The sequence below is a fragment of the Pipistrellus hanaki genome, assembly GCF_964339955.1.
Source record: "Pipistrellus hanaki genome assembly, chromosome: X".
Classification (NCBI taxonomy): domain Eukaryota; kingdom Metazoa; phylum Chordata; class Mammalia; order Chiroptera; family Vespertilionidae; genus Pipistrellus; species Pipistrellus hanaki.
The window spans coordinates 23,436,315-23,458,485 of NC_140524.1; positions in this window are offsets into that span (position 1 = coordinate 23,436,315).

Genomic DNA, 22,171 nt, shown 5'->3' on the forward strand with positions numbered 1-22,171 from the left:
TATGTAATAGAATATTCTATTCTTAGAAAATACATAATGAGCCCTAGCTGGTTTGGGTTAGTAAATAGAGCATCGCCAATGGATTGAAGTGTCCCAGGTTCAGTTCTGGTCAAGGGTTGCAGGTTCATCCCAGGACGCATGCAGGAGGCAGCCAATCGATGTGTCTCTCTCACAATGATGCTTCTCTCTCTCTCTCTCTTTTTTTTTTATATCTCTGCTCCTCCCACCTCCATTTCACTCTCCCTAAAAATCAATGGAAAAAATACCCTTGGGTGAGGATTAAAAACAACAGCAAAAGTATAATCTTTCTTACAAATAAAATTTAAATGGGACAGTTGATGGTGTTTTCTGAGGATAATCTTAAATGTTATTTACAAATTTACTATTCCTATTCTCATGTGATAAAATTGTGGAGCTCTTTTCAAAACAATTTTGAGCGTGTGAGATGTGTTTAAAAATATAAAAAATTTTTAAATGGAAAATCCTCTCTTTAAAAAATACGTTTTTATTGATTTTAGAGAAACACATTAATTGGCTGCCTCTTGCACACCCCCTACTGGGGATCGAGCCCACAACATGGACATGTGCCCTGACTGGGAATCAAACTGATAACCTCTTGGTTCATGGGTTGACTCTCAACCACTGAGTCAAACTGGCTGTGCTGGAAAAGCCTGTTTACATAGAATTACAATTGCTTAAAAAAAAGTCAGTGCCCACATATTTGAGAATTTTCATTTCATGTTAAAGGTTGATTCATTATAGAAAGAAAAGGGGATGGGAACTTCCCACATAGAGTTATGGTTACCCAGGAAACTAACTATATTATGATTTTACAATAGCCATTATAGGATCTTAGGCTACTGGTTTGAAAGAAGGGCATCTTTCTTCCTTCAGTTTTTTATTAGTGTAAACAAAGTATGTAGGCGACAGATTGAAGCTATACAGAAATATAGAAATTGTTCTGGTGAAAATTGTGCTCTCACTTTTAAAGTATTAGGATTTAGTAAAGAAGTAATGAAAAAAAATCTGGAAGACCACTTCGTTGGGGCATCTAAATGATTGGTCATTATAAAGAAAGCAGGAAACATAAATAAAAAACCTTACTCTGGTTATGTGTTCTTGTTCTAGCCTATCATTTGAATTAACCCCATTAGAGCTCATTCAAGACTTTGAGCACACCCCCATCTGAGGGACTACCAAAATGAGGGAAGGCTGAAAAAGTGCTGAGGAATAGAAAAGTCTATATTTGGGTAAGGAAACCCAAACATTTTCATTTTTACACAAAACAAGGATATCTCTGAACTTATAAAATTATTTCAAGTTCTGATTTCCTCAAAAAAGGCTGGAAGAAGCTACAGAAAATCCAAAGAAGAATGTTTAAAAAAAATAAGTGAGTAGAGCCTGTTTGGCTCAGTGGATAGGTTGTTGGCTTGTGGACTGAAGGGTCCTGTGTTCCATTCTGGTCAAGGGCTTTAAAAAAATTGAGTAGAGAAGATGGCTTTTCATGAAGATGATGTTGAAAGCGAAGAAGAAAGCCCTGCCTCTCCCGAAGCTAAAGCAAAGGTTTTGAAGGCCAAGAAAGCAGTACTGAAAGGTGTCCACAGCCACACACAAAAAAGATTCGTATATCACCCACCTTCCATCTGCTGGAGACATTGCGGCTCTGAAGGCAGCATAACTATCCTCTGAAGAGTACCCCCAGGAGAAACAAGCTTGACCCCCATGCTGTCACCAAGTTCCTCCTGACTACCAAGCACTTGTGTTAATTGTTATGTCAAGGCGAACAAGTACCAGATCAAACAGTCTGTGAAGAAGTTCTATGACATTGACATGGCCAAGGATGACATCTTGATCAAACCTGATGTAGAGAAGAAGGCATTTGTTCAACTGGCTCCTGACCATGATGCCTTGGATGTTGCTAACAAAATTGGGGTAATCTAAACTGAGTCTAGTTGGCTAATTTGGAACATAAAAATTTTACACTGTAAAATAAGTAAAAAAACAACATCATGTAATTTTTATTATTGTTTAAAGTATTACATATAGATTACATATAGATTACATATAGTAGTACATATATGTCCTTTTCCCCCATTGACCTTCCTCCAGCCTCCCATACCCCCTGTCACATGCCCTCATCCCACTCCCCCAGTATCTTGTGTCCATCTGTTGTGCTTATATGCATGCATACAAGTACTTTGGTTGATCTCTTCCCCTCTCCCCCAATATTTCCCTGCCTTCCCGCTGTAATTTGACAGTCTGTTTGGTGCTTTACTGCATCTGTATCTATGTTTTGTTCATCAGGTTATAATTTTCTTTGTTTTCCATAATTGAGTGAGTTCATGTGGTATTTTTCTTTCACTGACTGGCTTATTTCACTTAGCATAATGCTCTCCAGTTCCATCCATGCTGTTGCAAAAGGTAAGTACTCCCTCTTTGTTACCACAGCGTTGTATTCCATTGTGTAGTGGTACCACAGTTTCCTAATCCACTGCTGATGAGAACTTAAGCTGTTTCCAAATCTTAGCTATGGTGAATCTTGCTGCAATGAACATAGGGGTGCATATATCCTTTCTAATTGATATTTGTAGTTTCTTGGGATATAGTCCTAGAAGTGGGATCACTGGGTCAAATGGGAGTTCCATTTTTAGTTTTTTGAGGAAACTCCTACTGTTCTCCACAGTGGCGGCACCAGTCTGTATTCCCACCAGCAGAGCACAAGGGTTCATTTTTCTCCACATCCTCACCAACATTTGTTTGTTGATTTGTTGATGATAGCCATTCTGACAGGTGTGAGATGGTACCGAATTGTTGTTTTGATATGCATCTCTCAGATGATTAGTGACTTTGAGCATGTTTTCATGTCTCTGAGACTTCCTTCTGTCTTCTTTCAAAAAGTTTCTATTTAGACGAGATCGGGCGCGTTCAGGGTGGTATGGCCGTAGACTCAGGGTGGTATGGCCATAGACAAAAAGTTTCTATTTAGGTCCCTTGCCCATTTTTTTTTAAAATATATATATTTTATTGATTTTCCACAGAGAGGAAGGGAGAGGAATAGAGAGCTAGAAAAATCGATGAAAGGAAACATAGACCAGCTGCCTCCTGCACACCCCCTACTGGGGATGTGCCAACAATCAATGCACATGCCCTTGACCAGAATCGAACCTGGGACCTTTCAGTCCGCAGACCAATGCTCTATCCACTGAGCCAAACCGGTTTCGGCCCCTTGCCCAATTTTTGATTGGATTGTTTATCTTCCTTTTATTAAGTTGTATGAGTTCCCTGTAAATGTTGGATATTAAACCTTTATCAGTGATAACGTTTGCAAATATGTTCTCCCAGGGGGATTTCTTGTTGTTTTGTTGATGGTTTGTTTTGCTGTACAAAAAGGTTTGTATTTTGATGTGGTCCCATTTGTTTATTTTCTCTTTAGTTTCCATTGCTTTGGGAGCAGTATCAGTGAAGAAATTGCTTTGGCATATGTCTAAGATTTATCTACCTGTGGATTCCTCTAGTATTTTTATGGTTTCTCGTCTTTTGTTTAAGTCCTTTATCCATTTTGAGTTTATTTTTGTGTGTGGTATAAGTTGATGGTCTTGTTTCATTATTTTGCATGTATCTTTCCAATTTTCCCAACACCATTTATTGAAGAGACTGTCTTGACTCCATTGTATGTTCATGCCTCCTTTGTCAAATATTAATTGAGCATAGTGGTTTGGGTCGTTTTCTGGGTTCTCGATTCTATTCTATTGATCTATATGTCTGTTCTTGTGCCAGTATCAGGCTGTTTTGAGAAGAGTGGCTTTGTAATACAGCTTGATATCTGTTTTGAGATCCCACCTACTTTGAGGTTCTTTCTCAGGATTACTGCAGCCATTTGGGGTCTTTTCTTATTCCAGATCAATTTTTGGAAAGTTAATTCTAGGTCTTCGAAATATGCTGCTATTATTTTAATGGGGAGGGTATTGAATCTATATATTACTTTGGGTAGTATGGACATTTTAATTATGTTGATTCTACCAATCTATGAACATGGTATGTTCTTCCATCTGTTTATGTCTTCCTCTATCTTTTTTTTTCCTTTTTTTCTTCAGAGACCTGTAGTTTTCCGCATATAGGTCTTTTACCTCCTTAGTTAAATTTATTCCTAGGTGTCTTAATTTTTTGATGCGATGGTAAATGAGATTAGTTTTTAGTGTCTTTCTGTAAGTACACTATTGGTGTATAGAAATGCTATAAATTTATTGGCATTAATTTTGTATACTGCTATATTACTGAATTCCTTTATTAAGTCTAATAATTTTTTGATGGAGTATTTAGGGTTTTCTATGCACAGTATCATGTCATCTGTGAATAAGGACAGTTTTACTTCTTCTTTTCCAATTTGGATGCCTTTTAATTCTTCTTCTTGTTTAATTGCAATGGCTATTACTTCCAGCACCATGTTGAACAGGAGTGGTGAGAGTAGGCATTCCTGTCTTGTTCCTGTTCTTAGGGGAAATGGTTTTAGCTTTTGCCCATTGAGTATGATGTTGGCTGTGGTTTTGTAATATATGGCTTTTATGATGTTGAGGTATGATCCTTCTATTCCCACCTTGCTGAGAGTTTTTATCAAGAAAGAGTGTTGGATTTTGTCAAATGGTTTTTCCTCTATCAATTGATATGACTATGTGATTTTTATTTCTCAATTTGTTTATTACATGATTATGTAATGTATCATGTTTATTGATTTGTGGATATTGTAACATCCTTGCATCCCCAGGATAAAACCTGCTTGATCATGGTGTATGATCTTTCTGATGTACTGTTGGATCTGATTTGCTAGAATTTTGTTGAGGACTTTGGCATCTTTGTTCATGAGGGATATTGGCCTGTAATTCTCTTTCATTGTATTGTCTTTATCTGGTTTTGGTATTAGGGTGATGCTGGCTTCACAGAATGAGCTTGGAAGTGTTCCTTCCTCTTGAATTTTTTTGAATAGTTTAGGAGGATAAGTTTTAGTTATCCCTTGAATGTTTGGTAAAACTCCCCTGTGAAGCTGTCTGGCCCCAGGCTTTTGATTGGTGGAAGCTTTTTGATGACTGCTTCAATTTCTTCCATAGTTATTGGCCTATTGAAATTTTTAGAATTTTCCTGATTCAGTTTTGGAAGTTTGTTTTTTTCTTTCTAGGAATTTGTCCTTTTCCTCCAGGTTGTGTAGTTTATTAGAATAGAGTTATTTATAGTATTTTTAACAATCCTTTGTATTTCTGTGGGGTCTGTTGTTATTTAACCTCTTTCATTTCTGATTTTATTTATTTGGGTCCTCTCTCTTTGCTTCTTAGTGAGCTTGGCTAGAGGTTCATCAATTTTGGTTTTCCTTTCAAAGAACTAGCTCTCGGTTTTGTTGATCTTTTGTATATATATGGTTTCTATGTCATTTATTTCTGCTCTAATGTTTATAATCTCATTCCTTCTGCTCACTCTGGGCTTTTCTTGTTGATCTCTTTCTAATTCTTTGAGTTGTAGAGTTAAATGATTTATAATAAATTTTTCTTATTTTTTAAAGATATTTTATTTATTTTTTACGGAGAGTAACAGAGAGGGATAGAGAGTTAGAAACATCAATGAGAGAGAAACATCAATCAGCTGCCTCTTGCACACCCCCCACTGGGGATGCACCCACAACCAATGTACATGCCCTTGACTGGAATCAAACCGGGGACCTTTCATTCTGGAGGCCAACGCTCTATCCACTGAGCCAAACCGGTTTCGGCTTTTCTTGTTTTTTGAGGTAAACCTGTAGCACTATAAACTTCCTTCTCAGGACTGCTTTCGTTATGTCCCATAGATTTTGGATTGTTGTGTTTTTATTTTCATTAGTTTCCAAGATGTTTTTATTTCTTCTTTGATCTCTTTGGTAACCCAGTCACTGTTTAATATCATGCTATTAAGCTTCCAGGTGTTTGAATTTTGGGGGCTGTTTTTATTGTAGTTTATCTCTAATATTATGCCATTGTGATCTGAGAAAATGCTTGATATGATTTCAATCTTTTTGAATGTGGGGAGATTTTGCTTGTGACTCAATATGTGGTCTATTTTTGAAAATGTCCCATGTGCACTTGAGAAGAACATATATTCCGTAGCTTTAGGGTGAAATGTTCTGAAGATGTCAATTAAGTCCATCTGATCTAGTGAGTCATTTAGGATTGCTTTTTCTTTGCTGATTTTTTTGTCTAGAGGATTTATCCAGTGATGTCAGTGGTGTATTAAAGTCCCTTGTTATGATTGTGTTGTTGTCCATCTCTCCCTTCATATCTCCCAGGAGTTTTTTTTTTCTATGTATTTGTGTGCTCCTGCATTGGGTGCATATATGTTTATTCCCTTAGTATTATGAAATGACCTTCTGTATCTCTTGTTATGGCCTTCACTTTGAGGTCTATTTTGTCATATATAAGTATTGCTATCCCAGCTTTTTTTCCATTTCCATTTGCCTGACATATATTTTTCTATTCCTTCACTTTCAGTCTGTGTGAGTCCCTTTTTCTGGGATGGTTTCCTATAGACAGCATATATATGAGTGTTGTTTTTTTTATTTATTCACTCACTCAATGTCTTTTTTATTGGAGCATTTATTCTGTTTACGTTTAAAGTTCTTATTGAAAGTAAATTGTTTGTAGACATTTTTAGTTTTTGTTCCTATGTTATTTCTTACCTTTTTATTTATTCTTTTTACACCAGTCCCTACAGCATTTCTTGCATTGCTGGCTTGGTAGTGATAAAGTCCCTTAGGTTTTTTTTTTTGTTTTTTTTTTTTTTTTTGTCTGTGAAGCTTCTTATTTCCCCTTCAATTTTAAATGATAGTTTAGCTGGATAGAGTATTTTTGGATTCAGTCCCTTGCTTTGAATCATTTTGTAAATTTCCTTCCATTTTTTTCTGGCCTGATGTGTTTTTGTTGAGAAATCATTTGATAGTCTAATGCACATGTGTCAAACACAAGGCCCGCGGGCCAAATCCAGCCCACCAGGCCTTGCAATGTGGCCCACACCACGCTGTCATCACTGCACTCCTCTGTCAGTTTATGACATTGTCAGTTTATGACTGTTCAGTAAACCATTTGGCCCGCGATTTAGGCTGGATTTTAGATTTTGGCCCCTTCTCTGATTGAGTTCGACACCCCTAGTCTAATGGGAGCTCTCTCGTAAGTAACTTCCTGTCTTTCTCTTGCAGCCTGTAAGATTCTCTTTTTGTCCTGAAAATTTGCCATCATAATTATCATGTGTCTTGGTGTGAGTCTTTTTGGGTTCATCTTGTTTGGGGCTTGACTGCTTCCTTCCTAGGCCCATTTCTCAAGCAGCAGCTTCGGCTGCAGCAGAGGCAAGGCAGCTACCCAGGCTTCAAATCGGTGGAGGCATCTTTCATTTTCCTCACAGATTTCTTTATTCCAGTTTGGAGACTCCTGCTGCCATTCTTCAGGCTGACTCCTTTAGATTTTATACTAGTATCAGTCAAGACCCAAACTATCTTTACCTTTTGTCCAATGATATAAATTGTTAGCTATTGCTATAGGAGAAAATCCAGCAGCTGAATTAGTTTCTCTAACCTGAGCCCTACTAATTATAGCTTCCTCTCTTTCCCTGCGGTCTTTCTGCTGAATTATTACTTTATATACATAGGTTCACTTAAAGTATAAACATAACAAGGTTGTGCCCTTCATTTCACTTTATCTTTGGTCTAATTTCACAATTTTGAAATAATTAGACTTAAGAGGAAAAGGTGGTAATTAGACTACAATTTTAAAATATTGTGCTATAAACAATATTATGAAGAAAATGAAAAGGGAACCTATTGAATCAGAAAATATCTACAAATTATGTATCTGAAAGGGCATAGTACCCAGAATATATAAAAACAATAAAAACTCAACAATATAAAGATAAATAACCCAATTAAATATTGGCAAAGAATTTGAACATAAATTTTCCCAAAGAAGACATATTATATGGCCATTGAGCACACAAATACATGCTCATCATCATTAGTCAGTAGAAAAATGCAAATCAAAACTATAATGAATTTGGAAAAGTAGCATGATACAAAATTAATATCTAAAAGTCAGTGACATTTTTATATACCAATAACAAACTATCAGAAAGAGAAACTAAGAAAACAATCTAATTTACTATTGCAACAATAACAATAAAAAGGTACCCATGAATAAACTTAACAAAGGAGGTAAAAGACTGTACTCAGGAAACTATAGGACATCGAGGAAGGAAATAGAGGATGATACAAACAAGTGGAAGCATATACCATGTTCATGGATTGGAAGAACTAACATCATTAAAATGTCTATACCAACCAAAGCAATCTATAGATTCAATGCAATTCCTATTAAAATACCAATGACATATTTTACAGATCTAGAACAAATATTACAAAATTTTATATAAAACAAAAAAAGACCTCAAATAGACTCAGCAATCTTGAGAAGGAAGAACAAAGTCGGAGGGATCACAATAGTGGATATCAAACTATACTACATAGCCATTGTAATCAAAACAGCCTAGTACTGGCACAATAACAGGTACATAGATAAATGGAACAGAACAGAGAGGCCAGAAATCAACCCACACATTTATGGTCAATTAATATTTGACAAAATAAAAATGAGCATACAATAAAATAAAAACAGTGTTCTTAATAAACGTTGTTCAGAAAATTGGACAGGTACATGCAAAATAAAAAAAATGAAACTAGACCACCAACTTACACCATACACAAGTATAAACTCAAAATAGATAAAAGACCTAAATGTATGTTGTGAAACCATAAAAATCCTAGAAGAAAACATAGGTAATAAAATCTTAGACCTCTTGCATAACAATGTTTTTACCTATATTACTCCTGGGGCAAGGGAAACAAAGGAAAAAAGAAACTAAAAAAACCTTTTGCACAACAAAAGAAACCAACCAACAACATGAAAAGGGAACCCATTCTGTGAGAGAACATATTTACCAATGATACATCTGATATGGGTTTAATTTTTAAAACTTGCCCAGATTGCAGGCTTGACCCCAGTGAGGTGCATGTAGGAGGTAGCCAATCAATGATTCTCCAGCATCATTGATGTTTCTATCTCTCCTTCTCTGAAATCAATAAAAATATATTTTAAAATAAAATTAAAAATATAAAGAACTTATACAACTCAACAAAAGGAAGACAAACAATCCAATTAAAAATGACCAATGTCTTCTCTAAAGAAGACATACAGGTGGCCAATAGACATTAAAAAATACTCAATGTCACTAATTATCAGAGAAACAAATTAAAACTACAATGACATATCACCTCACACCTGTTAGGATAGCTATTATCTGGGGGGGGAAAGTAGCCCACAAAAGATAAGATGAGGATGTGAAGAAAAGGGAACTCTTGTACACAGTTGGTGTGAATATAAATTGGTGGAGCCAGTGTGGGAAAAAGTATGGAAGTTCCTAAAAAAATAGAGCTACTAAATGATCCAACTATTCCACTTCTGCCCACATATCCAAAATAATTATAATCAGGATATTAAAGTGATACATGCATTTCCATGTTTATTTCAGCATTATTCACTGTGGCCAAGACATGGACAACCTAAATGCTCATATAAAAATGAATTGATTAACAAAATATGGTATATATACACACAGAAGTTTATTATTCAGCCTTAAAATTGAAGAAAATCTTGTCACATGATAGAACATGGATGAACTTCAAAGTTCTTATGCTAAGTGAAATAATCCACTCACAAAAAGACAAACAAATTCTGTATGATACCATCTACATAAAGTATCTATAGTGAAGCCCTGTCTGGTTTGGCTCAGTGGATAGAGCATCGGCCTGTGGACTTAAGGGTCCCAGGTTAAATTCCATGCACCTTGGTTACAGGCACATACCCAATAGGGAGTGTACAGGAGGCAGCTGATTGATGTTTCTAACTTTCTATCCCTCTCCCTTCCTCTCTGTAAATAATTAATAAAATATATATATATTTTAAAATGTATCTATAGTCAAATTCATGAAAACAGAAAGGAAAATGGTGGTTGCCAAGGAAGGGGCTGAGAGGAAGGATGATGAGGCATTGTATTTAAATGGGTATAGAGTTTCAGTTCTGCAAGATGAAAAATTTCTGGAGGTTGAGTGAACAACAAAGTGAATATATTTAACACTACAGACAATTGCATTTAAAAAGGGTTAAGATGGTAGATTTTATGTTGTTTATATTTATTACATTTAAGATTTTTTAAAAAGAAAGAAAAGATGAGATGCTATTTTACACCACAAGCAGCAAATTTATATTGTAAATAAGTTTTAAGTAGAATTATAAGTGATAACATTAAAATGGATTTTTAACAGAAGTTGGGCTGTTTTGGTGACATCCCAGATCTTTAAAAGGATCAGTAATTAGAGGATCATTAGGTTATCAATCAACCTAGCTTTTGGCACACAGGGAAGAGAGATTTCTGCCCTGAAAGGACCACAGCTCTGAAAGAATGAAACTATTACTATCCTATATGCTAAAAGCCTAATATGCTAAGTGGTCATTTGGTCGTCCGTCAACCAATCAAAGCGTAATATGCTAATGATATGCTAAGGCTGCTCAGCCACTCACTATGACATGCACTGACCACCAGGGGGCAGACAGTCAACCAGTCAATCAGTCGCTATGACATGCACTGACCATCAGGGGGCAGATGCTGCAACTGGTAGGTTAACTTGCTGCTGGGGGGTCTGGCTGAGTGAGACTGGCCAGACACACCCTGGAGCCCTCCTGTGGTCCCTCCCAGGCTGGCCAACCTCCCGCATCCCTCCCCACTCTGATCATGCACTGGTGGGATCCCTGGGCCTGGCCTGCACCCTCTCACAATCCAATCCAGGAACACTAGGGGGATGTCAGAGAGTTGGTTTCAGCCCGATCCCACAGGCCAGGCTGAGGATCCCACTGGTACACGAATTCACTATTGTTCCAATAAAATTAAAAGTCTAGAGTATGTCTATTTAATTACTCAATTTTAAAATAGCATTATTTTAATATAAGATTGTTGAAACAAAGTAATACTGTACAGAGCTTTGTAAAACAAACAAACCTAAACAGTGCTATGTATTTAAGAATGTGAAATGACCCTTAATCATTATTTTATAGTTCAATATTTTCATGGCAGATGTTGACATTTTACCATTGTTCCAGAATCAAATGTCAAGTTATTCCTCTTCAGAATTTTTTATTTATATTTTCAAAATATTCCATCTGCAGCTGTATTTATAAGTAAACTTCACTTGCAAAAAGTTCAGCATTTCTAAGCAGATTTGTGAATAGGTTTGAAGAAGGACCTGCAAGCACTGGAGACCTGCCTGGGTTAATTAATTCTCTTTTCGGGTATTAGAGCTTACACAAGTAGGCCAGCTGGAGGTGAATGTTTCCTTTGAAAGAGGTAATTATATGCCTTTACCAATTGTTTGCTTTTTCATATCTCCCCCAGTCAAATTCCCCAGAATTCATAAATTAAGTATCTGGAGAGTTTTTTGTCCTCCTGGAAAACTGAACATGCAGATGAGCTGAGATAATAATTCTGGGCAAAACAGATAGTGTGAAGGTCTGGATGATACATACAAATAATTGCAAAGAGGTTACTGAGGGCTTCTGCTAAATATAGCTTATAGAAACTGCTATGGCATTGTGAAGTGGTAATTATGCTACAATTCACATTGTCTTTTTTGCTGCTTCTGAGATGCTGTTCCCTAGATTTTCATACTATGCACTTTTTTCCCCCCTGCAGAGTGATGGGGTAAATAGTTCTCTGCATCATCTAGCATTCATCAAGTGAGGGGGCAAGCCCCTTTCCATTTCCATGGGAGAGCATGGTGCCTCAGCACCAGCAGGGGGCGGTTAGGATGGGCGGGACTCAGCTGTGTGTCCACCTTACAACTAGCTTTACTTCTCCCATGCTCACTTCACCCAGTAGATGGCATCCCCAGGCAATTTGTTAAAGAAACCAAAGTTTTCATTCTTCCTTCTTGTTTCGGACTCAAGTTTGCCTGACAGTCTGTCAAGGAACTGGCCAGGCCTGCTCTTTGAAGTGGTGTGAGGCTAGAGAGAAAGTTGTGTGTTCCAGGCTACTTATCAGAATGTTTGCATAGATTGATGCAAATCTGAATCTTACTCCCACTCGTCTTTTCTTTATTGTTTAGAAAATGACCTGTAAAGACTGCAAGTTTCATGTGCTTCTCTCCCGCCATGCCTAAAATTATATTTATTTTACACTGTTGGTGTACTGGAGCTCTATAAAGCTCCAGGATTGCAGTTAATTGCTGTCTTCTCTCTTCCAGCTTTATCTACATGCAAGGGAAAGACTATCTGGGGAACAGGTCAAGAATGTCCTTTGTCCAAAACCGGTTTGGCTCAGTGGATAGGGCGTCAGTCTGCAGTCTGAAAGTTCTGGGGTTCGATTCCGGTCAAGGGCATGTACCTTGGTTGCAGGCACATCCCCAGTAGGGGGTGTGCAGGAGGCAGCTGATTGATGATTCTCTCTTATCGATGTTTCTAACTCTCTATCCCTCTCTCTTCCTCTCTGTAAAAAATCAATAATATATATATATATATATATATATATATATATATATATATATATATTAAAAAAAATAAAAGAATGTCCTTTGCATGCCATGAGGTTGGGAGTTGTCTGATAGCACCTAGTTGAGACACAGGTTAACAGCTTTCTCCACAGTAAAAGCAATAGGAATAAAGGAGCTGGTAACATTGTTGTGACTTCTGCTTTACAGGTCAATGCTGCTTTGTGCCTCAGACTCATTGGGATTTTCTTTCTCATTTTGCCAGTCTGCTGTCTTGATGCCTCTAAAGAGGTAAGGAAATCCTGTGCTAATCTCTTCTCCCCATCTTGCTGTTCAGGAAGAAAGTATGTGGTGGTTCATAGATGGGATACATTAACAAAGGCTCTGACTGGCTTGTTGGTATGGAAGTTAGTCTAAAGGAAGAAAGAGTAGGAGGCCTTTGGTGTTAGTCCATGATGTGAAAGATGGGGTCAAACCTGAACGGCCCTATTTCCACAGCTCCTTCTTCATTGGTCTTTTACATCATAGACCCCATCCTATTGCTCCATTACAAAACTAGAGGCCTGGAGTTCCTGATGGTTTCCCTTCTCTTTTTTTGCCTCTTGCTATATGCAAGGCAAATTTATAGAAAGGGGAACTTGGGGTGACTGAATCTTGCCTTAATTGGTAGAATGAAAGGCTCAGAGGGGAGATTTACAAAATATTTTAAATTCATTTTTAGAGAGAAAGAGACACATCGATGTGAGAGCCTCCTACAGGACCCCTGCTGGGGATCAAGCCCACAGCGCAGGGATGTGCCCTGACCAAGGACAGAACCAACAATCTCTTGGACACAGAAAGACACCCAATTGAGCCACACCAGCCAGTGCCACAGAGGAGATTTTGTGGGCTAAGTACCCAAAGAGTAATGCTATCTATGTTGATTTGGAGCAGGAGAGAAGCTGATCTGTAATGTTTCCCTGGTAATACCAGCAGCTTCTTCATAGACCTCTATTGCCTGGGGCCTGTGAGTTTTAAGACCTTGTTTCCTCTCCTTTTTTGAGAGACTGAAAAAGAGCAGCTGCATTAGACCAAGATTCCATTCAGGATACCACCTGTATTAGTCTGTTAGGGCTGCCATAGCAAAATACCAGTGCATAAATGGCTTTAAAAAATAAATAAAGAGCACCAGTGAAGTTACCTAGATAGATTAAAAAAAAAAAAAGAAAAGAAAAGACAGTATATATGTACTTTTTGTTCATAAATTATTTTTTTCTCCCAGCTGATTTAAAAGACAATTGCATAAAGCACTAATTATAAATCTGTCTATGGACATACAATGTATAAAGATGTAAAGCAAAAAGGAAGGGAGAAGGATTAGAGTTTTATGAGAGCAAAGTTGTTGTATGCTATTAAAATCAAGTTGATATTGTACAAACTAGATTACTATAATCTAAGATGTTGATTGCAATCACCAGAGCAACCACTTAGGAAGTTATGTTGTTATGCCAAGCAGATAATACTAGATTACTCTCTTTATATCTGCTCTCTGCCTGTAGCATGATATGCTCTCTCCCTTACCCGGTTCCCTGTGCTTTTCTTCCTGTGAAGTTAGAGCTGTCACAGAGCTGAGGGTGTAGAGTGAGGACCATATTGTTTATTCTGCTTTATACGTATCTGAGGTAAAGGAACTCATTATACCCAATCCTGTATTAGTCATAGTCTATTTTTGTCTGAAGTGAACTAAAGTGTAAGGAATTCTTTTGTGGAATTATCTTTGCTTGGTGAGTCAGTTCTAGCTGGAAGAGTTGCCTTTCTGAGCTTTCTCACCACCTCAGTCATATTGGCCACACACAGGCCACATACAAACTATGTGTCCATAGTTTATAGCACGTGTATGAATGTAGTCATTCATTATTTTTTAAAATTTATTTTTATGTTTATACTCACCTGAGGATATTTTTTTTACATTGCTTTTTAGAGAGAGTGGAAAGGAAGGAGGGGATGGGGAGAGAGAGAGAGAGAGAGAGAGAGAGAGAGAGAGAGAGAGAGAGAGAGAGAAGAGAAGAGAGATATCAAGTGGTTGCCCCACATGTGCCCCAACCATGGCCAGGGATGAACTTGCAACCCAAGTATGTGCCCTTGATTGGTAATTGAACCCATGACCCTTTGGTATACAGGTTGATGCTCTAACCACCGAGAAACACCCTTCAGGGATGTAATCATTCACTTTAAGGAGCCTGGGGACTAAAGAGGGATTTTATTTCTTTCTTTTTTGCCTTTTAAATTTATTTAAATTTTTATTGTTGAAAGTATTACATATATCTCCTTCCCCTACACCCATTGAACTCTGCTAGCCTGTTCCAGCCCCTCTCCTCACATACAACCCTCTCTCCTACCCAAGCCTTCACCACCCTACACTCTGTGTACTGCTGGAAAACAAATCAGTTTCACTAAAAGAGAGATGTTGACAGGAAGCCAGGAAGGCTGGTCAACAACCTTAATTGCTCTAACCCTTAGTTGAGATATTGTTAGCTGAAGCAGAATCTACCTTGTTTGTCCCATGTAAATTTCTGTTATTTCCTGCCTAAGGGCTACATGTAAATTTCTGTTTATGTTGCCTAAGATGTTTTCCCCAAAGCCTCAGTAAAAGGGGATGGCAGGGCCAGACCAAGGAGTAGTTCTCCCAGTAGAGTTGGACTACCGCCTGGCCCCCCATATAACCAAATTGAATTTCCCATATAACCAAATTGAATTTCTTCAAGTCTCTTTTCATTTGTGTGCGGCCCTGCTCCAGAAGCTGAACCCTGAATTGGAACTCTTTCTACGCGGGCCGTGAAAGAGAGTCCTATAGTGTACCAGTATACATATATGCATACAAATTCTTTTGGTTGTTATCTTCCCACCCACCCACCCTCCTTCACCTTTCCTCTGAGGTGATACAGTCTGTTCCATGCTTAAAGAGGGATGTTCAGAGACTATCTTTCTAAGCTATATATGAGTCACAGCACAGCTTAGAAGAGTAGAGGTACAGATTAGTCCGGATGTTTCATACTCTCCTTATAGGCCTTACCTTTGTGCTGAAAATCTTTGTTGATCTCACTTTTTTAATATCTTTTTTTAAACTTTACTTGTCTCTTCTGTGTCCCTCAAATTCTGGGTAAGTGATTTTGATGTTTTGTTCCCTCTAAAATAAATGTGCTTTCCAACCACAGCCAGCAGTACTTACATAGTGGCTTACAATTAGAAAAGAAAGTTAAAAGTTTTGTTGTGTTCTCTTCCTTTCTTCTTTCTCTGCCTTCCTTTCCTTGTCTTCAGGCTTGGGAGGTTGTCTCATTCCCTAGAACCGTGGTCAGCAAACTGCAGCTCACAAGCCTGTGAATATATTAAAAACTGCTGGATTGTACACTATAAAATTATGGGTATCTTATGGTATGTGAATTATGTCTTAATTAAGTTGTTATTTAAAAGAGTAAATAATGCAAAAGTATTTATTATTTTCTCTCTATTTGTATTGGGCTTAGTCCCCTAAAGCCAGGATCTCCTACTTAGTAATTTGAATAGAGAACATTTCCATCCAGAGAAATATTTAAAATTTTTGTTGAACATGTTGGAAGAATAAATGAATTGAGGATTAAAAACTTATTTGTCATAAAATTACTCGCAGAAAATTGTTTCTTGTAGCCTAAACCTTTGCTGCTCAAACTGTGGTCCAACAGCATGAGCACCACCTGGGAACTTGTTACAAATGCAGAATCACAGGTCCCATGGAGACTTACTGAATCAGAATCTGCATTTAAACAAGATCCACAGGTGTTTGGCATGCACATTACTGGCTGAGAAGCACTAGCTGGAAGGTTAGCAGGATGACTTCATGACACTTTAATTTGCCTTGTAATCAGTTTGTGAGATAGTGGCAGCATATTTAATATTGTATTATGTTGAATATTCTATATATAGATTAATGATAAATGTAATCATGATCTTAAAAATTGAAAGTAATTCCATTTTAGTATAATTTCTATCCTTAATTTTAATCTATTACTTTCTATAGCCCTTTGTAAAATCCTATAATACATTTCTTTTCAATGATAATATTTCAGTGGTAATCTGTCATTATAATGATAACTATTGGCATATTTCAAGAAGACACATTGAGTCTACTTTTAAAAATTCTTGGACTTTTATATTAAAAGTATGGATGCACATTTGAGACAGCTTGGAGGGATCTGGAGAGTATTATGCTAAGTGAAATAAGCCAGTTGAGAAAGATAAGTTTCACATGATCTCACTCATATGTAGAATCTAATAAATAATATAAACTAATGAACAAAATAGATCCAGAGACATAAAAACATGGAACAGGCCTGGCCAACATGGCTCAGTGGTTGAGCCTTGACCTAGAAGCCAGGAGGTCATGGTTCGAATCCCAGTCAGGCCATATGCCTGGATTGTGGGCTTGATCCACAGAATGGGGTTTGCAGGAGGCAGCCAATCAATGATGTCTATCCCTCTCCCTTCTTCTCTGAAATAAATAAAAATCCATATATTTTTTAAAAGCCTGGAACCAATTGATAAATCTCTGAGGGAAGGTGGGGTTGGAGAGAGTGAGGAGAGATTAACCAGGGGTAATTTATATGCATATATTTATAGCTCATGGACATAGACAATAATGTGGTGAAGGCCTGGGAGGGGCAGGTGTACAGTGGATGAGGGTCAATGGGGAATAAAACAAAGGGGACATCTGTAATACTTTCAAAAATAAAGACAAAAGTATGGATACAAAGATAATTTGTAGTTTTAATTTAAACTCAGCTGTAAGGGGAAATATTTAGTGTTTACTGTATTATTTGTTTAGTATGCCAAGTAGGTGCATTATATTACGGTTAGAAGCCATTAATTTTATTTTTTAAAAATATATATTTTATTGATTTTTAACAGAGAGGAAGGGAGAGAGATAGAGAGCTAGAAACGTCGATGAGAGAGAAACATTGACCAGCTGCCTCTTGCACACCCCCTACCGGGGATGTGCCCACAACCAACGTACATGCCCTTGACCGGAATCGAACCTGGGACCTTTCAGTCCACAGACTGATGCTCTACTGCTAAGCCAAACCGGTTTTGGCAGAAGCCATTAATTTTCAATGAACTGTGTCCTTATTAAATCACTATATTACATTTTATGGGACTGCTCTTTCATTTATATATAAATTAAGATAAAAATAACAGATTAGATACATTAATTTGAGCAATATTTGATAACTATACACTGAGTGGCCAGATTATTATGATCTCTGAATGCATAATAATCTGGCCACTCAGTGTATATCCTCCTATCTAGCAGCTGTCTATCACTGCAGGTAGCCCAGGACCAAACCAGAAAGGGTTGGACCTGCATTACTACCATTTGCCCACCATCCAGAACTGAAATATCATTGCTGACATGTACACATAAGGAACTGTTTGACATTGAAATTGGGTCTCAAAAGAACTGGTGGCCCAGAAAGAAGCTCACTACAGGCTGATTCATATGCCTTTCAGCATAACGATTATTGCTTGTCTCATTTTTGATTCTTCTAAGTATATTTCCAGGAGGACATGATCTCACTCAACTAAGGGAAATGGTGAACAACATACACTGATGAACAAGAACAGACCCAGAGATAAGGAGCCATGGGCCAGACTGTTGGATACATTGCCTTTGAATATGGCTGCATAAGGATGAAATTCATTGGAAAATAGGGAGACTAGAGACCTGGCAAGAGGTGACATCACACAGCCTATGCCATTGAATGTATTTTTCAAATTCAGAGGCAGTTTGTTAAATCCAGTTTGCTTCTGTTCCCTTTGCCAGGGATTCTCACATTTGTGAAATTGGACCAACAAGTGTCAGGGTTCCATTTCCTGGTTTGAATTCTCATGGCTTATACAGAATCTCACTGGCAGCTGGTTACTATAATACCAGCTCGACCCCCCCATGCTGGGACACTTCCAATTGTAAAAATAACACTGCAGGTTGCAGTACCCTATGCCAAACTTGAGCTTCTACAGGAAGGTTTTGTTTTCCATGAAATCCAATGCATTGAACCCATCAAACCCTTTTATTTTAGTGAGAACAAGGGCTTTGATCATGAGGTTTAGAAGAGGAGTCTGGTTGTGAACATTGTAGAAACAATAAGCAATCTTTAGATTATTGTGGGATGGATGGTTCATAATAGTAGAGGAAAGTGTCTAAAAGCTCAGAAAGTCTGTCACCTCACCATTTGCATTCTCCACCACCAAAGTGTCAATGATATTCTCCTGGGGGTAGAACCAATGCTACAACTCCTCCTGGCACCTGGTGACAAACTGGTGCACTACTGTAATGTCTTTTTTTTCCTCATTGGATGCAGTCCAATTGTCTTGGGAGACTCTGGCAATCAGTAGAACTTCATGGTAGCTGCATGGTTATATTTCTGCTCAGATGGAAAACTTTCAATCAGCTTCCATGGGTTTAGAGACCAATATTGTACCTGCAGGTGACAACAGGCTTTGGTAATACCATCCCAGCAGTGTAAACAGTTTGGAAAATGCTCTCCAGGTGAACCTGCTAGGTTATCTCATGAATCAGGACTGGAGCCATCCTCTTGGAGCGAAGTTTCTTATGGACACACAGGAAGTTGATCTTCACCATCTTTCTCTGTGTCATGGATGTTTGCTGGAATGGCTCTAATGAACCCAATCAATTTCCAACTTGAGACTTTTAGAACCCCACCCTGCCACTGTATGAGCCAGCCAGGCATCCAGAGAGCCCATAAAATTCCGGGGAATAATCAAATTGGAGCATGTTGCCGTAATCTTCTACATAATTCTCGTTCAGGAGGGTGTATAATTGTTTTAGCACACAATGGTCCCCCAGGTCCAAAGCATCCCAATGAGTAGCCCTAGGGCAGGGTATAGAGCTCCTGGTAGATGTTGTCTTTGTCAGGCTCCATGGGACCATGAGTGTTTACCACTTTTCCCAGTTTGGGGATGGGCTGCGTTTCCCAGAACTGGTAGCTTCTCCTAGTCTCCTCCATTGTTTTGGCAAGTCAATGATCCACTGAAAAACAATTCAATGGTCTTCTGTAGTTTCTGGATCCCCTCTCCTGTCAGAGTTCATCACAGGGTGATCCTGAGCTGAATCTGTCTCACTGCCTTTTTCTTTCTTCTTCTTTTTTTGTTTTGTTTCTTTTCCTTCGTGCTTTTAAAAAAATCTTTCTCCCCTGAGGACATGCTTAGACAGGGAAAGGAAGAAGAGAGAGAGAAACATCAATGTGAGAGAGAAACATAGATTGGTTACTTTCTATATGCACCCTGACCAGGGATTGAACCTGCAACCAAGGTATGTGCCCTGACCAGGAATCAATCCAGTAACCCTTTGTTGCACAGGATGATACTCAACCAACTGCCACCCTAGCCAGGCTCTTTTCCTTCTTTTTGGCTCCAGTGTCATTGGCTGGACTCAAACCACCCCAGTTGTAGCTGTTGTCCTCCATGTTCTTTCAGTCACTGCACTGCTCATAGCCATTTCTGTTTTCATCCATCTCAGAAAAACTCTTTACATAGAATAGCTATTAAGCTTTTGGCTATCATGATTTTTGTGTTTTTTATAAATATATTTTTCTTGATTTCAGAGATGAAGGGAGAGGGAAAGAGAGATATAACATCAATGATGAGAGAGAATAATTGATCAGCTGCCTTCTGTATGCCTCACAATGGAGATCGCACCCGCAACCAGGGCATATGCCATAATTGGGAATTGAACCATGACCTTCTGGTTCATAGTCGATACTCAGCCACTAAGCCATGGTCAGGTTTGGCTATCACGTTTGATGCAATTTTTTCTATGGTAGAGTTTTCCTCTTATTTTAGCCTTTTTGTTTATTCACTTAGCAAACTTACTGAGCTGTACTACATGCCAGGTTGATTTCAGGCCCTGGGTGTATAGCAATGAAGAAAATAAAGTCCCTTCTTTCACCATCCTTAAAATCCAGTAGAGAAAACAATCAAGAAATAAATAAGCAATTAAATTTATGGTAGGTTAGAGGATAATAAATGCTAGAGTTCAAGAAAAATAATGGTCAGTAATGATAATAGGGAGTCCTGAGTGGGGGTACTGCTATTGCATATACTGTAAGAGACATTTGAGCATGTGTATATCTGGGCAGAGAGCATTTCAGGCACAGGAAATATCAAGTGCAAAGGCCTAGAAGAAGGATTGCATATGGTAGGTCCATGGGTGAAGCAGAGTAAGTAGAGAAGGAGATGAGTAGAGAGAAACCATCAATCCAGATTGTATAGATACTTGCAGGTTATCAAAAGGATGTTTGATTTTATTGTACAGAACTTTACTTGTTTAAACAGTATAGTCAAAAAAGTTTATCATTTTCTTTTAAATTTATTTTCCTGAAATATATATTTCCAAAGATATAACTCATGCTTACATCTAATTCCTATTTGTTTTTAATTAACTGGATTCTCAATACTTAACATTGTCATTCATCCAGAATTTATGCTGCATCATGTAAAGTATGTATCCAAATCAAAATTTCTCTCAAAGTGGCTATAATTATCCTAGCATTATTATATCAGTATTTTCTCCCATGGTTGATAGTGTTTACCTTGTATGGCATGCATAGTACATTCTTCATTTTTATTTATTTATTTTGCTTAAATATTTGTTGTTGAAAGTATTACATATGTCCCCCCTTTCCTCCCATTGACCTCCTCAAATCTGCTCCCATTCCCCTGCCCCAAGCCTTCACTACCATATTGTCTGTGTCCACGGGTTATGCATATCTGCATACAAGTTTTTTGGTTGATCTCTTCCAACTCACCTTCATCTTCCCTCTGAAATTTCACTGTCCTGTCCATGCTTATATGTCTCTGGATCTGGAGATCATGTGCTACTTGTATGTCTCTGACTGGTTTATTTCACTTAGTATAATCCTCTCCAGGTCCCTCCATGCTGTCTATAAGTGTAAGATATCTTTCTTTGTTACTGCTGCATAATATTCCATGGTGTAAATGTGCCACAGCTTTTTTATCCACTCATCTACTGATGGTCACTTGGGCTATTTCTAGATTATAGCTTTTGTAAATTGTGCTGCTATGAACATAGGTGTGCATACATTCTTTCTGATTGGCACTTTAGGCTTCTTAGGATAAATTCCTAGAAGTGGGATCACTGGGTCAAATGGCAGTTCCGTATTTAATTTTTTGAGGAAACTCCATACTGTTTTCCATAAGTGATTTATTTCTGGATTGCTTGCCTTTTCTGATACTTCTCTTTATTTTTCTATTTTACTTCAGTACCATATTGTTTACGGTAGATTATAATTATTTTATGACATTTTCCAATTTAGTAGGTTGATACATTCTCCTTCTTTGGAAAATATTCTTTTGATATTATTGACTTGTTTATTTTTTTTCCAAATGAAATTTTACAATCATTTTGCTGAATGTTATAGCAAACATGTTGGGATTTAGATTATGATTTTATCAAATATGATACATTATCATTGAGGAATGATCTATTATGATTGGGGAATATAATTTTACCTGTGTTAATAAATG